The sequence below is a fragment of the Pinus tabuliformis genome, chromosome 6, assembly GCF_031772625.1.
Source record: "Pinus tabuliformis cultivar Carrire ecotype Pingquan chromosome 6, CPIR1, whole genome shotgun sequence".
NCBI classification, from domain to species: domain Eukaryota; kingdom Viridiplantae; phylum Streptophyta; class Pinopsida; order Pinales; family Pinaceae; genus Pinus; species Pinus tabuliformis.
In genome coordinates this window covers 322,032,717-322,047,366 of record NC_142292.1, presented here as the reverse complement: position 1 = coordinate 322,047,366, position 14,650 = coordinate 322,032,717, and the positions used below count along the sequence as shown (strand labels likewise).

At 40.6% G+C, this 14,650-nt stretch overlaps 1 pseudogene; it reads left to right on the top strand.

Annotated features, from left to right (window-relative positions):
- LOC149258594 (putative E3 ubiquitin-protein ligase RZFP34) overlaps positions 1-14,422 on the top strand; it is a 115,613-nt pseudogene extending 101,191 nt beyond the window's left edge.
- The last annotated feature ends 228 nt before the right edge of the window (positions 14,423-14,650 follow it).

Genomic DNA, 14,650 nt, shown 5'->3' with positions numbered 1-14,650 from the left:
CAGGGGCAAACTTGAATCCCTGGGAATGTCTATCACAGCGAAAGATACAGTTTCAAAGTGCAGCAACTAAGAATTACACTTCTGTTACTGTATCTGAGGAAAACATGGATAATAGCTCAGTTTGAGTTCAGGGTAATCATGGATTAAGTCCTGGAACCATTCTTCTACTTGGCTATTAAGTGTAAAACATCTGAACAATAAAAGAGAACAAAAGACTCGAAAACATGTAATACAGAGATTTGAGAAAACTTATTGTTTTATGAAAACAGTCTGGAATCCTGCAACATTCACCATCCACCACAACGCATCAAAGTACACCAAGCTTTGGAAATTCCATTCTCCCTTTGTATTATTTCTCTGAGAATCTTACAGCAAGCGAGAGCTCTTCAAAGGAAAATTACAACAACCCTTTGCTCTATCATGCGCAGGGGTTTATATAGAAATAAGTGTACAAAATATCTCAGGCATTGAGTCATCTGAGAGAGAAAATATCTTCAGTAGTGTTCAGAAAGTAGGCAGGGAGTTATTACAACGTTAAATGCAGAGTAAATGCCCTTTATGTCTGTCAGATGATTGTTTTGACTTTAAGGAGTCACTGAGTCGGTTACATTACTATGTATCGATCCTGTAGGTACGCATTTACTTTTGCCTGCGCAATGAATTTCTCGGCTTTGCCAGCTGCGTTTGTCTTTCCTGCTTTGTTGGCTGCTCCATCTGCTGAGTTGGCTCAGCTTTGACTTTATGACGCCTGCTGATTTTGCTGACTGTTCTTTCCATCAAAATTTATAGAAAAAACAGAAATTGATGCATGGCTTAATGTTTACAAAATTCTCTGGATGGCATCTGTCCACCATTCCTGTGTAGGGAGCTGATGCTTGAGGATGGCCTGCATTGTTTCTTCAGCTTCTGTATACTTGAAAAAGTTGGGGGCTACATCAAATAGATGATTCATTTCATTCATTATAAAAAGTAGATTTTCTATCTTACCATAGAAAATCTGTCCTGTGATAGGCCCTGTATCTTCTGAGGTGCTGGCTTTCTCATTTACTTGTGATGAGGCAAAAACATTCACTCTCTTGGCATATTCTTCATGGGTGAATAATCTCCCTCCATTGTTCAGCAAGCTAGGGAGTCCTTTACTTTCCAATACCCGAAACCTCTCAAAGAACCTGTTTACCTCAGTTTGCATATCCTGGGTTCTTCTGTCTAAGGTTTGCATCAGACTTCTAAGAGTAAGAACCCTCTTGATCATTTGGATAGTATCAGTTCTATTTGCGATTCCCATGATGGTCAACTGAGAACTGGTCTTATGATTGAGCACATTGATCATTTTTGTTGCAATTTCAGGCATGTTCCCCAACAAGGCCCTTGATGTTCTGATTTCCCTCTGTGCTTTTGGAATGAGCTCCAGTTGCTCATGGATTGTCTCAATGTATGGCCACTGGTTATTGATAGACTTACCAATATTGGACCATATCATTGCTCTGATTTCGGCTATGATTTTATCTAGCTTTAGCTCTTTCTCAAGCTCCTTGATTTTGTCTTTAAGAGCTTTGATTTCTTTGGCCTTCTCTCCTACTTCTCTTTTTGTTTTGTCATGCCTTTCATTCACCTTGGCCAGCTGCTCCTTAGTTTCATTCAGCTGCATCATTTGTGCTTCTAAAGCTTGTATTTCGCTTTTTAGCTTTTGCATGTCTAAGCTCTGATCTGTGCTGGTGGGTGCTGCTGAAGTAGATGTGGCTGGTTGTTCAACCTGCTGAGGTGGAGGTGCAGTAGTAGGAGCAGTCTCCTCAAGATTAATGACCTGTGGAGGGGGCTGAGATGTTTGCCCCTCTTGCGCTTGTGTTGATGATCCTTTCAGAGGTGCTTGTGTGGCCTCATATTGCCCCAATTTTTCTTGTGCCTTCAGAAGTTCTTTGTAAACAGAAATTAACAGAGCAGTGGAATCCTGCTCATACCTTTGTTTTGCCACTTCATCGGTCTGTGGATGGATAGTGGCTGGAAGTTTAACCTTCTTCCTTAGTGCAGCCATATCAGCATCTCTGATTTTTAAGATCTCTTGTATCCCTTTAATATCATTGGGATTGTGCCCAATCTCTATGATGATTTCTTCCAGGGTTTTGATCCTGTTGTCTTTGGCCTGAGAAGAGGCTCTCTCTAGCTCCAGCTGGGAAGCCGTAGCATTCAGACTGCTTGTTAACTTGTAGTTGTCCAAGGTCTTATCGGCCAATGAAGCATACACCATTTCCCCTGTTTGTTTATGCAACTCAATTTTGTCCATGGGGTGTATATCTTTGGCAAGGACCTCTAAATTGGTCCTGAGATAATCAGCAGAAGACTGTGGCTTGAGTGCCGTAGGCATAAAATGACTCAATGTCAGTTTGCCCTCACCTACATCAAAAGCAGACATGAGTCTCTGCTGATTGGAAGGAGCCATGTTAAGTAGGTGATTGTATAATTGAACTTTGATTGGGTCACTCCTTCTCTTAATGTCTATGAACTGCTGCTTTATGCTCACTCTTTCCTCTTTCTGCTGGCTGGAGGAGGTGACTTCCCCTCCCATTGTCCTGTCTAGTTCCTGCTGGGAGGAACTTGCTGAAATTTCTTGACTTGGTGGGCCCATGCCCAATGCTTCTCGGATGGCTATATCCTCTTCTGGAAAATCGTTGAGTCTTTGCCTTTTCTCTCCTTGATTGATAGAGGATGTCAAGGGAGTTTCTCTTTCCCTTTTCCTAAAGAGAAATGTGTCCTCCTTTTGAGGGGTTTGGAGGACCGAGGCATCAAATGTAGAGTCTTGCCTTGTAGGCATGACTTGTTCAGTGGTCTGGGGAGTATCCACTGTTTCCTTTTGCTGGGCAGGCGGCTCCTGCCCTTGTTTTTCTTGCTGCTGTTCTTCTTGCTGTCCTATGTCTTCCTGCTGCCCTTGCTGTAGTCCTTCTACTTGTTCTTGTGTTTGCTGACTTTGATTTTGCTGCTGTTCCTGCTGTTGCTCTTGCTCTGCCTCCATTTCCTTTTCCTTTCCTTTTTCTGATACTTTTCCAGCAACTTTTGTAGTTTGCTGTGGAGTAGTTGAAGAGGAGGCTGCTGCTCCAATTTGTGTGCTTGGCAGTGAGGGGACCTGTGCATAAAACTCAAGGTCAGCCATCTTCTTTTGATTGTTCAGAGCTCTTTGATCAAGCTCTTTTTGAGTTATATCTTCTTCTAGAGTTCCCCTTTTCCACTTGCTTTGATTGGCATATTTTTCAATTTTGGGGAGGCTATGATGACCGTAAGCAGACAGTTTATATTTGAGTCTCCTCATTGTGATGAAGTTGTTGGGGTCATAGGGTTTCCATATAAAACTGTACTTCAAACCAAGTCCCACCAGTATTCTATCTGCCTCCTTCCACCCTTCATCCCTTTCATTGTAGACTAAATGGCCAAGTTGGCTCTTGATTTTCAGCTGTGCTTTCTTGCCTCTGCCTGAGAAGTGGAACATATCCACATAGCCAAACTGCCTGAAGTATTCTAAGGCAAATAGCCTCATGGGCACAAATTTGGGTAGTCTAAATGGGGGTAACTCACACCCATATATTCTGATGACGGTGTGGTGTTGGTAAAGATACCAGTCCCCAATACTGTATACTTTTGACAAATGTAGGCACCTTTTCATGTCCTCTGTCAGTCTAGGAGGAGGTGAACCAATCAGTAGAGTCAAGGCTGGATGGATGAAGAGATCAATAAACTCACAGTAGGTATATGGAGAGTAGCATGATACGTGGAAAACAGATGTCCAATATACTACTGATCTCAGATTGCCCTGTGCATCTACTCTCTTCTTTGGGAAGGAGAATTTATCATGCTGGAAGTATATGAGCAGATGATATAGGTAGGAGGTGTACCTAAACACTCTTTCTCTTGGCAAATTCATCAACTGTTCATGCATTTTGTCTGATATGTATGTTGCATAATCATAGTGGATTGGTTTCCTTCCTGGGGAGAACATAAGCATCATTTGTATAACTGTTTCATCAATATGTTCTATTGAATCATATCCCAGGATGGGACTGATCATGTCAACCAGGTCTTGGCCCAATTGATTGAGGTAAACGCAGTTGATGGGAGGAATCTGCAAAGTGTCAGCCTTGACGAAGAGCTGGTTGACCTTAGTGATTTGGGCCTCTGTGGTTCTGGCTCCCTGTACTATTAAATCAGCTAGTGACAGAGGGACCAACTTATGCTCTGTCTGGAATTGCAACATCTCCCTGATGGCTTCAGGGGTAATGAGGAACAGGATTGAACCTTCAGCATCTAGCACTGCTCTCTGGGATGCATCATAGTGTTCAGCAACTATGTGCACAAGCTCAGGGAATTGATTAACCTGAGGAAGTTTGAATATTGGGAGGAATGACTCCCAAATTCCCAGGATGTCTGTCCCCCTCTCATGTTTTATCTTTATCTCGTTTAATATTTGCAGATGGAACCTGCTTCTGCTCATCATTTCCTCTGCTATCTTGTAGTCCAGGTCTGCCAATGCTCTGGTGTCAAATGTTCTATTAGGAACATTCAGGGGAGCCACATTGAGGGCTATGGGAGCTACAGGGGGGTCCATGATTTTCCTTTGCAAATTTTACTCTTACTCAGGGGCTGTGTTACTATGCAGAGTAACAACAGCAAAGTTTCTTTGTAGAGGGATGGAAATGCAAGTGGGAGGTAAATGCAGGGTGTGCAGCAGTTGAAATGCTGCTTTATGGTAATTAAGAGCGAAGCTTAGCCCTTTTTTGGCACCTTTCAATGTTAAAAATTGGTTTCAAATGCGCCTGCCACGATTGCGCAGACAGGGCCTGGTTTCTTAGCAGAATGCCACTGGGAAAAGGCTCGGCTGGTGTTTTTCGAAGTGATAATTGGAACTTCAAGGCTTTGCTGAGGAATTCAGTGGTGAATTTCTGATTTTCGGCTTTCTTTAAGCTCTCTAAGGCGTTAAATAGATAATTGCAGGCGCACAGAGGATGAATGATGAGGAATACCTGGTAAAACAACGCGCAGAGGTCGTGACCGCAGGTTGAACTGGTGCGCTGGAGCTCTTCTGGTCAGTTTAGCAGGTTGGTAGACAATTTGGACGTTGTTTGCATGCAGAGCAGAATAACGATGAACACACAAAATGACCAAAAAACGCGAAATTTTGGGTGAAATAGACCTTTTTACGCTTTTGGCGCGAATATGTGCTGACGTCAGCATGACGTCATAGGGTGGGGTCAAGGTCGGATGACGTCATACTGACGTCATCGGGTGACGTGGCGCTGTCTGGTTGGTACACGGTGGCGGTGACATGGCAGGACAGGTGGACCAATGGCAGGGACAGGGAGGTCGACGGGGCAGCGTACCTGGGTGACGGGGCGGTGACGCGTTGCTGACGCGTTGCTGATGCGGTGATGACGTGGGTGGGCGGGATAAGGAAATCCGGAAACCAGCAGTGGTTTCATATCGCACCGCCTCCTGTACGGGGCGGTATCGGTCAGTAGTACCTCCGACGTATGGTGGTGAGGGCACGTCGCAGTGGAATGACGTCCTCCAGATACGGACGTCGGGAGATATCTATCGGTCATCGGATGGGCTCCGACGTCACGATGATCGTTAGATCTACAGACTTTGATCGGACGGCGGACGCGAGGCAGATGTGACGGGAGGTTAGTACAGGTATTGGTCAGACGTCGGAAGGGGTCCAACGCGATCAGGGCCGTCGGATCTGTAGGCCCTTGATCTAATGGTGGTCGGGGAGGTGACATGTGTGGAATATACGGATGAGGGCGGAGGCAAATAAACCTGCTTTTGAGTGCTTTTCTAATGTATTTTGATAAAAACAATTATATGCGCCAACCTTGGCTAACAGGCGGAAAGTGGGTTTTATGCTCTTTTGGCTCTTTGAAGCGGGTAAGGTGGGGTTTAGGGCCCTTTTTAAAGGTTTTATGTGCAAAAGGGGGTAGGGATAGAGGAACTGGCTTATGAGGAAAAGGGGTATTTGGCATAGGTTTATCAACATGACCTGATGTCATTTGATCCCTGACTTGTAACTTTATTGGCTATAATGCCAAGGGGGTGGGTATTTATAAGAGTTTGGGATTTATACACCTTGGTGTTAGTAATATTAGGGGAAGAGGTGATATGAGGATTTATACAATAGAATTAGTGTTAATATGAATGAAGGGATCAAATGAAGGGGATCTCACTGAGTTTATATGAAAGTGATTTAGTTTTGAGAGTAGATCAAAATGAAAAGATTTTAGACAAGAAATGTGGCTTCTGAATGAACCAGAACCACCTAAAAACCATGATCTTTCTCCATAAATCTTAGCTAAAAAGAGAGGGAATGTTAGTGATGAAATGAAGGGGGAGAGGGAGGTTAGTCATGCTCCTGCTATAGTCTTGTACTTTGCTGCCCATCATCACCATTCTTGCAATGATAGGACTCACTTTCTGCGACCCCAACTACCTACCCAGCTGCTTACCTAGCATTTTTTGTTTCTCCTTGGAGGGTGCACTTGGACTTGCAAACCCTTACTTGCCTTTTCTTTTCTTTGGCTTTTTCTTTATTCTTTTCTCTATCTATTTCTACCCTTATCTCTTCCAAGGTCCCAGTTTAAACTGTTGGGATCCTTTTCTTCTCTACCTAAACTAGTTGTCTGCCAAGATTAGGCTGTTTGGACAGACTTCTTTCTCTATTCTATAACACAAAATTGAAATATGGCATGATCCAGGTTAAACTGTTGGATCATCCATCAAAAATTGTAATAGGGTCATCAACGTTTGAAACACTTTACACACCTCCTTGCTCTTTAGGAAATATGGGATCTTTGTGAACTCAAAGCAGAGCATATTTGGACTTTCTCTTGCCAATCATGAAATATGAAACCTATTGGTATAGGTATCCAACAGGTGGGAGCCATTTTGAGGTACTGTGCATAGCTTTGGGTTTTTAACCTTTCATTCCTAGCCTTTATTTCCTTGTACTTTTCTCTGATATCCTGGTCTTTCTTAGTTGGAATCCTTGATGAGGACACTTCCACACTTTGTTGTTTTTCCAACATCTGAGCATGTAGTGTGGAAGGTTCTTGTGTTCCTCCAGAGGGAGTAGCATGACTGCTCCCTTCTCTTTCTGTGCTTGTGGCTCCAACTGTTTCTTCTATGAATTCTTGCTCGGAGAAAGGATTTAACCTTTGCCTTTTGACATATGTCTGTGAAATGGCTCTACCTGAGGGAGTGGCCTCCTCCATGTCTCTTTTGAGGTTTCTCTCCTCATTCAGAGGAGTTTGACTGATAGGGGGAGTGCTCATAATGTGTTCTGGCAGTTTGGTTTGAGTCAGTTCTTCTAATAGGTCTGGTTGTTCTGACTCTTCTTGAACTTGGGGTTCTTCTTATTTTTGTTGTTCACTGTGTGCCTGCGATTCCCTTTGAGCTTGGGACTCTTCTGGTACTTGTGTGAAAGAATCTTGATCAAGTCTCCTCTCTAGATCAATTAAGGCATTTTTAGCAGCAACTTTAGTGCTATCTCTCTGTACTAGAGTATTCTCCACACATTCCAACTGATTTGCATATTGTTCTATCTCAGGGATTCTGTGGTGGATATAGGGAGAAAAATTGTTTTTCTATCTTCTATTGTAAATGAAATCAAAGGGGTCATATGTCCATATGAAGCTTTGTTTTAGTTTGAGCCTTTGAAGGATGTCTTCTGCTTCTTTTCTAGCTTCTCAACTCTTGCACACAAAGGGGCCTAGTTGATATTTGATTTTGAGATGAGCCTTCTTTTTGGTTTTCACAAAATGTATCTCATCTGAGTTGATTATCTGTCTGTAGTACTCCAGAGAAAATAATATTATTGGGAGGTGTCTGGGTAACTTATATGGTGCTAACTCATAGCCATAGATCCTAATTTCAGTGTGATTTTGGTACAAGTACCAATCTCCCACTTTGTGTTGTTTTGGAAGTTGTAGGATCCTCCTGATATCTGAACTGATCCTTGGAGGAGGACTTCCTAGCAGCATGGTCACTACAGGATATACAAAAAGATCTATGAATTCTGTGTATGGATATGGTGATTCATATTTGTAGATCAAAGGAGTCCAAAAGACTACTGACCTAGGGTTTCCTCTGGTATCAAGCTTTTGAAGAGTAAATGGGAATTTATCGGCTTGATAATATAATAAAAGGTGGTACAACATTAAGGAGTACTTAAATACACTTTCATTGTTCATCCTCAAGAATTGATCATGCATTTTATCTGCTGTGTACTTGGCATAATCATACATGATAGCAGGGGGTTGTCCTGGAGTGAAGATAGACATGAAAGCTAGAATGATTTCATCAACATACTCACTTGTAGTATGGCCTAAGACACTAGATATCATTGACACAATGTCCTGGCCAAGTCTAGAAAATATGGTTCACATGTATGGGGGAGGATCCTTTGGAATGTGTTTCTCTTCCACAATAAAGGTTTGGAATACTTCAGAAAGTCTGGCAGGGATAATATTGTGGAATTTGTCAAGCAGGTCTCCAATGGAAATAGGGGCCATATTTTTTCCTAGTTGCAATTGAAGCATTTCATTGATGGATTCAGCAGTGATGGTGAAAAGTACATCCTGGTTTGGAGACATCACTACTCTTAGACTGGGGTTGTAATTGGTATGGAAATAATGAACAATTTCTGGGAAGATATGCACTTCTAGGAACTGGTGCTTGGGCAAATTGGGTTCCCAAAGCCCAATTTGGTCAGTTTGGTTTAGATATAGGTCCCTGTACTGGCAGTATAGTTTAATAGGGGATTCACAGAAAATAATGTCCTTGATTTGGAAATCTTTGTCTACCAAAGGGAGATGGTCTAAACCTAGATATGGAGTGGTAATTGGATGGACATCCATTGAAACTGGAGTGGCCATTCTTAGTTCTTGTGGATTTAAGAATGGGGAAAAGGGGTTTTCAGTTAAATTGGGGGAAAATTGGTTCAATTCAGAGCTGGGAAATTCTTTCACTTAATTACTTGATAACTTAAAGCAATTGAGTAACAGGTTTGGGAATGGGACAAGGTTTCTTAGTGAATTCGAATAAATACTTGGTTTTTGGCGCTAAATGGGTCGATGGATGATTGTGTAGAGTTGCAAGAGGTGTAGGTGACTGAAGGGTGGACTGGAAGTTTCAGTAGCTTCTAGAGGTTAGCAGTTGGATGTGGGTTGATAGTTGCATGTAGTCTATCGCTTACATGGAGGTCTGAGCGTCTTTTTCACGATACAACCAAAAAATAATGAGTTTTTTAGTTTTATTTGCGAAGTCAACTGTTGGCGGGCACATGGGAAAAAAAGGTACATTTGGCTTTTAACGGGAGATGGGATGTTTTGTCATCTAGTGGGAGGTGGTAAGCAGATTTGATCGCACAACTTTTGTGGCTGGAGTGGTTTCGGGCGGAGGATGCCCAATGCCACTCATCGGATGCCACGTAGTATTGGGGCCCAAAAGAAAATTGCCCATATCGGGCGGGTAAAGGTCGGGCTTTGGAGGCTTCCCGATATGATCGTCCGTCATTGGATTAACGAGAGCCGATCATATGATGATTTCATTGGCAGGGTCGATTATTATTTAACTGCAGATCGGTTAATTAATTTCTTTTATCGGGATAGGGGTTCTATAAAGTTTATGTTTCAAACTTTTGGGGTAGGGTATTAATATAAGGGTTTTATTTATAACTATATATGGGAAAGGTTATATTTCTTTTTTGGGATTTAATATATATATAAGTTAGAAATTAATGTGGAAACGAAAGTGCTAAGTGTAATGTTGTTTATTTTATTATTGTCATAACACGTTACACTCAGGCTTGAAGTGTTTTTTGGGTTTTTTGAAGAAAAAGGGTTTTTCCATGGTGGGTGATCACTTTTTCTAAGGTTTTATCCTTAGAGAAAGGGTTTTGTTAGGGGAAAATGACTTTTCCTTAGGAAAATGATGTTTTTTCTTAGGAAAAGGGATTTGTTGGGGAATATGAGTGAATTTGAAGGGGGTGAATGTTTATGAGGGAAATTTTAGTACTTAGGACCTATACTTCATTAGGCTGAGGGTCCGGTCCCTGCAGAAGTCAGAGAAATGCTCTGAGCCCCTTTGACTTAAGATTTTGGGTACTTAAGACTTTTTATTGGAAATTAGTGAAGTGAAAAGTGTAATGAGTGAGGGAAGTTAATTAATTTTGAATTTCTGGGCTTGATGCATGTCCAATTTTCATCCATACTTAGAAATTTCATGATGAAGGTGATCAATATGCTTTTATCTAACAATCATCACAATTCTGCAAGCTTTCTTCTACTTACCCACCTACTCATCCTACCATTTTTACTTCTCTTTATTAAGGTGCACTTAAACTGGAAAACCCTTATCAAAACATTTTCTTTTCTTTTACAATAGTAATATAACTAAGTCTAACCTTACTACATCCAAGGGCTTAGATTAAACAATTGAGCTTCTTTTTATTTACTCTACCTAATCTAATTATCTGTCAAGATTAAATTGTTTGGTCAGATTTTATTCTCTATCTATAAGCATAAAATTGAAAGCATGAAATAGTTAAGTTTAAACACTTTGACTATCATGGATTGTGGCAAAGGTAACAAGCTGCACACAAGCTTTTATTCAACATCAAAAGTAACTAGGAGTGGCATTTTGACTTGCACACTTTCATGGTCTTTTCTTTTCCTGGGGTTCATTTTTTCATCTTTTTGACCTTTTTATTCTTTTTGTCCTTTGATTTTTCTTTTAGGACATACCCTCTTTACATTTTTTATTTATTGTTTAAATATGGAAAACATTTGCAAAAAGCAAAGGTATGTACATATTACAGGTTTAATCTCAGTCATTCAAAAATTATGACTCCTATTGTTATATGAACCTAATGGTGGCTCCACTTGGGGATGGCATTTCTTGGTGAAATGTCAAGAACTTGTAGATTAATGGCCTTCTGAATTGTTGTGACTTTAGCATGCAACTTTTCCCTTTCACTTTTCTACATTATTTCCATTTATGACAGTGAAACTTTTGAAGCTTAGGGCCTTATCTTTGAGCTTCAAATCTAATAATTACCATCCAAACAACACTAAACTTTTTGAAAAATAGAATATGTACAAGTGATTAGTGAATTCAGTGTCTAGGATCTATGTAGTGTTTAAGCATTCGACCATTAACAAGTCCTCCTTCTACTTCTATTCCATCCAATTCTTTGAGGAAAAAAGCATTATTTCCCATAAAAGCATAAATGATATAAGGGCCTTTCCATAAGAAGTCAAACTTCCCATGTTTACCTTTATCCTCTCTTCTCGAGTCCCATTTCAAAACTTGATATCCTTGGTAAAAATATTCTGCCTTGGTCCTTTTGTCAAAATCTTTCTTGATCCTTTCCTGCACAACTTGGGATCTGATGTGCACTTCTTCTCTGGTCCGCTGTAAGTGAATTGTCTGGTTGATTCTCTTTTGAATATCATTTGGCTCAACTTGCACCTCTTAGAGCAATTTCATCACTAGTGTTCCCAAGGAAGATGGGAAAACAACCTCCATTCCATAAACTAATTGATAAGGACTGGTGCCAATGGATTTCTTTGTGGTCATCCTATCTGCCCACAAGGCATTTACTAGCTTCTTGTTCCAAGTTTTCTTATTATCCTCCAATAATTTTTTGATGATATTCACTAAGCTTTTGTTGGAAGACTCTGCTAGTCCATTTCCTTGGGGATAGTAGGCTGTAGAATGACCCAGGGTTATATGATATTTGTTACTAAAATCAATCATTCTCTTGGATTTGAAGACTGTTGTGTTGTCAGTGATGATTTTGGTGGGGCATTCGAATCTGGACAGAATGTTGGTCTCAAGGAAGTTTATTATGACAGTATCAGTGACTTGTCTTGAGGGTATGGCTTCTATCCATTTCGTAGAGTAATCTGTAGCAGTGAGAATCCATTTATGATGGGCAGAGGAAGGGGGATGGATTTCACCAATGAAGTCAAGACCCCACTGTTGGAATGGTGCTTCAATAGATATTGGCTTCAAAGGTAAGGGAAAAAGTTTTCTTTTTCCTTAAAAAATTTGACATTTATGACATGAGGTTACAAATTTCTTTACATCAGAAAACAGAGAGGGCCAATAAAAACAGGCTTTTAGGATCTTGTCAGCTGTGGTTTTCCAGTAAAGGTGTCCCCCATAGTCACTTGCATGAAACTCCTGTAATATTTTGTCAGATTATTCCTTTAATAAATAGTTAATAAGGATGCCTTCATGATTTTTCCAAAATAAAGCATTGTCAGATATGCAAAACTTCAAAGCTTTCATTTTTAAGAACCTAATTTTAGTCCTGGATAGTTCTGGAGGAGCTTGTAAATTTTGTAGAATGTATATAATGTCAACATACCATGGTGAGTCAGTAAAGGCCTCGCTGATTGGTGGAGTCGCCATCTCCTCTCCATTATCCAATTCTGCAATAAAATTTATTTCTAGGGCCTAACAGTTCGATTAAGCCATGAGCTTGGCTAAACCTTTGCCTTTGATCAATTTTGTAGGTTTAATTTCTAAGTCATATTCTAATATAGTAGCTATCCATTTCCATCTCTTCCCATCTGTACCATCTTGTGTTAGGATGTCTTTGACTACAACATTGGGAACATAAGCTATTACATGAGAATATAGGATGTAAACTCTAAAATCTTTGATGGCTTTGACTAGAGCAAAAGCTTACTTTTCCATTATATTGTACTTTAAAGGTGCATCCCTCAGGGCTTTGCTAAAGAAGGAAATGGGTTGTTCAAAACCCTAATCATTCTTTTATAGTAGGATTGCAGCAATTGTGTGTTCTGAGGCGAAAGAAAATATAATGAAATCCCTATCAAACATTGGACTGATTAGAACTGGTGTTTGTGTCAAGGCTAGATTAATGTCTTCAAAAGAAATCTTGGCCTCAAGTGTTTATTTTATAGTCAAATCTTTCTTCAACATGTTATTTAATAATCTAACTAGTTTTTCTAAGTTAGAAATAAATCTTCTAAGAAAGTTTATTTTACCTAAAAAGGCTTGTAGTTCTTTGATGCTCCTAGGATGTGGTATGTGTAATATGGCTTCAATTCTTGTAGGATCTATTTAGATACCATCTTTAGAGATTATGTGGCCTAACAGTTTTCCCTCTTCCAACCCAACTAAAGTTTTTTTAGGATTCAAAGAAATTCCATACTTCCTACACTTGATAAAGACCTGCCTTAGATGATCTAGGTGTTGTTGATTAGATTTAGAGAATATTGTGATATCATATAAGTATATTACAAGGAATTCATGGATTTCCTTAGCAAAATCTATATCCATAGCTCTTTGAAAAGTGGCCCCTGCATTCTTTATCCCAAAAGGCATATTCACATACATGATAGTGCCCCAACGAGTGGTGAATGCAGTTTTTTCCTGATCGTCTAGGTGGACTAAAATTTGGTTATAACCAGAAAACCCATCTAACAACGAGATTCTGGTTGAACCTACTACCCTGTGTAATATGTGATCCATTTTAGGAAGAGGGTAGTTATCCTTGAACGAAACTTATTGAGATTCCTAAGGTCAACACGTAGTCTAATTTCACCAGTTTTCTCTCTTGTGGGTACCAAATTAGAAACCCAGTCAGAGAATCTAATTGGTGCATTGATCTTGGCTTCATACATTCTTTTGATTTCATTTTCAATAGAAGGCAATAAAATGGGATTAATCCTTCTAAGCTTCTTTCTAAAAGGTTTCTGGTTTTCTTTTAGGGCAATAGTGTGTTGTATTATTCTGGTGTCATAGGACTTGAGGTCACCATAACTCCAAGCAAAAACATCTTGGAATTCTTTTAGCATTTCTACGTATTTCACTTTTTCTTCTTTTTTTAACGAAGTCGGGTACTTATGTATTATAAAATCCAGCATTACAGAGTTCTTAGTACATATGGGAGATGGATCTAAGAGCTGAGGAGAAAAAGCGGGTTCGCAGACCCAAATTCCTCGTTGCTTCTCTTGGTTAAACAGAAAGCAAAATAAAGACGACTATATTGCCTAACGAAGGAACCACCTATCCAGCTAAATTTACAATGCATCCTTTATGGGAAATGTTGAGTGACTGAATCATCAGGATTCCTGACGCTTGCCTTGGTTGAAGCTTCAACCTGGTAACTCTGGGTAAGGGAGCGGATGTGCTCCATGGCCGCCTCCAAGTGGCTGCATCTCTCTTTCAACGATTCGATCTCAGTCTTCCTTTTGTCCAATTTTTTGCGCTTTGAGTTCCTGTCTGCCTGATAATCATCTTGCAGCTCTTTAAGTTTCTTGGTCAAGCGGTTGATCAGGATCGTGTGAGCCTTACACATGGTGCAGTCCCTGTTGTTGAAAATGTCGTCCAAAGGGTTACGGGTTGAGCCTGATCAGCTGGTTGATTCTGCTGTTCTGCCGTCCTATCAAACAGAAAACCGAGGCTTGTGGGATGGGAAGACCCGTGAGGAGCTGGGAGCGGGGATATAGAGGGAGGGGAGGCGATGACACGGAGTTGCTGGCTTAGAAGAGAGAGGAGCGAAGGACTCTGAGGGCTGAGAGTGGGCTGCGGGGGTATACCGGAGACTCTGCTACAATCCAGGAACAAAAATGCC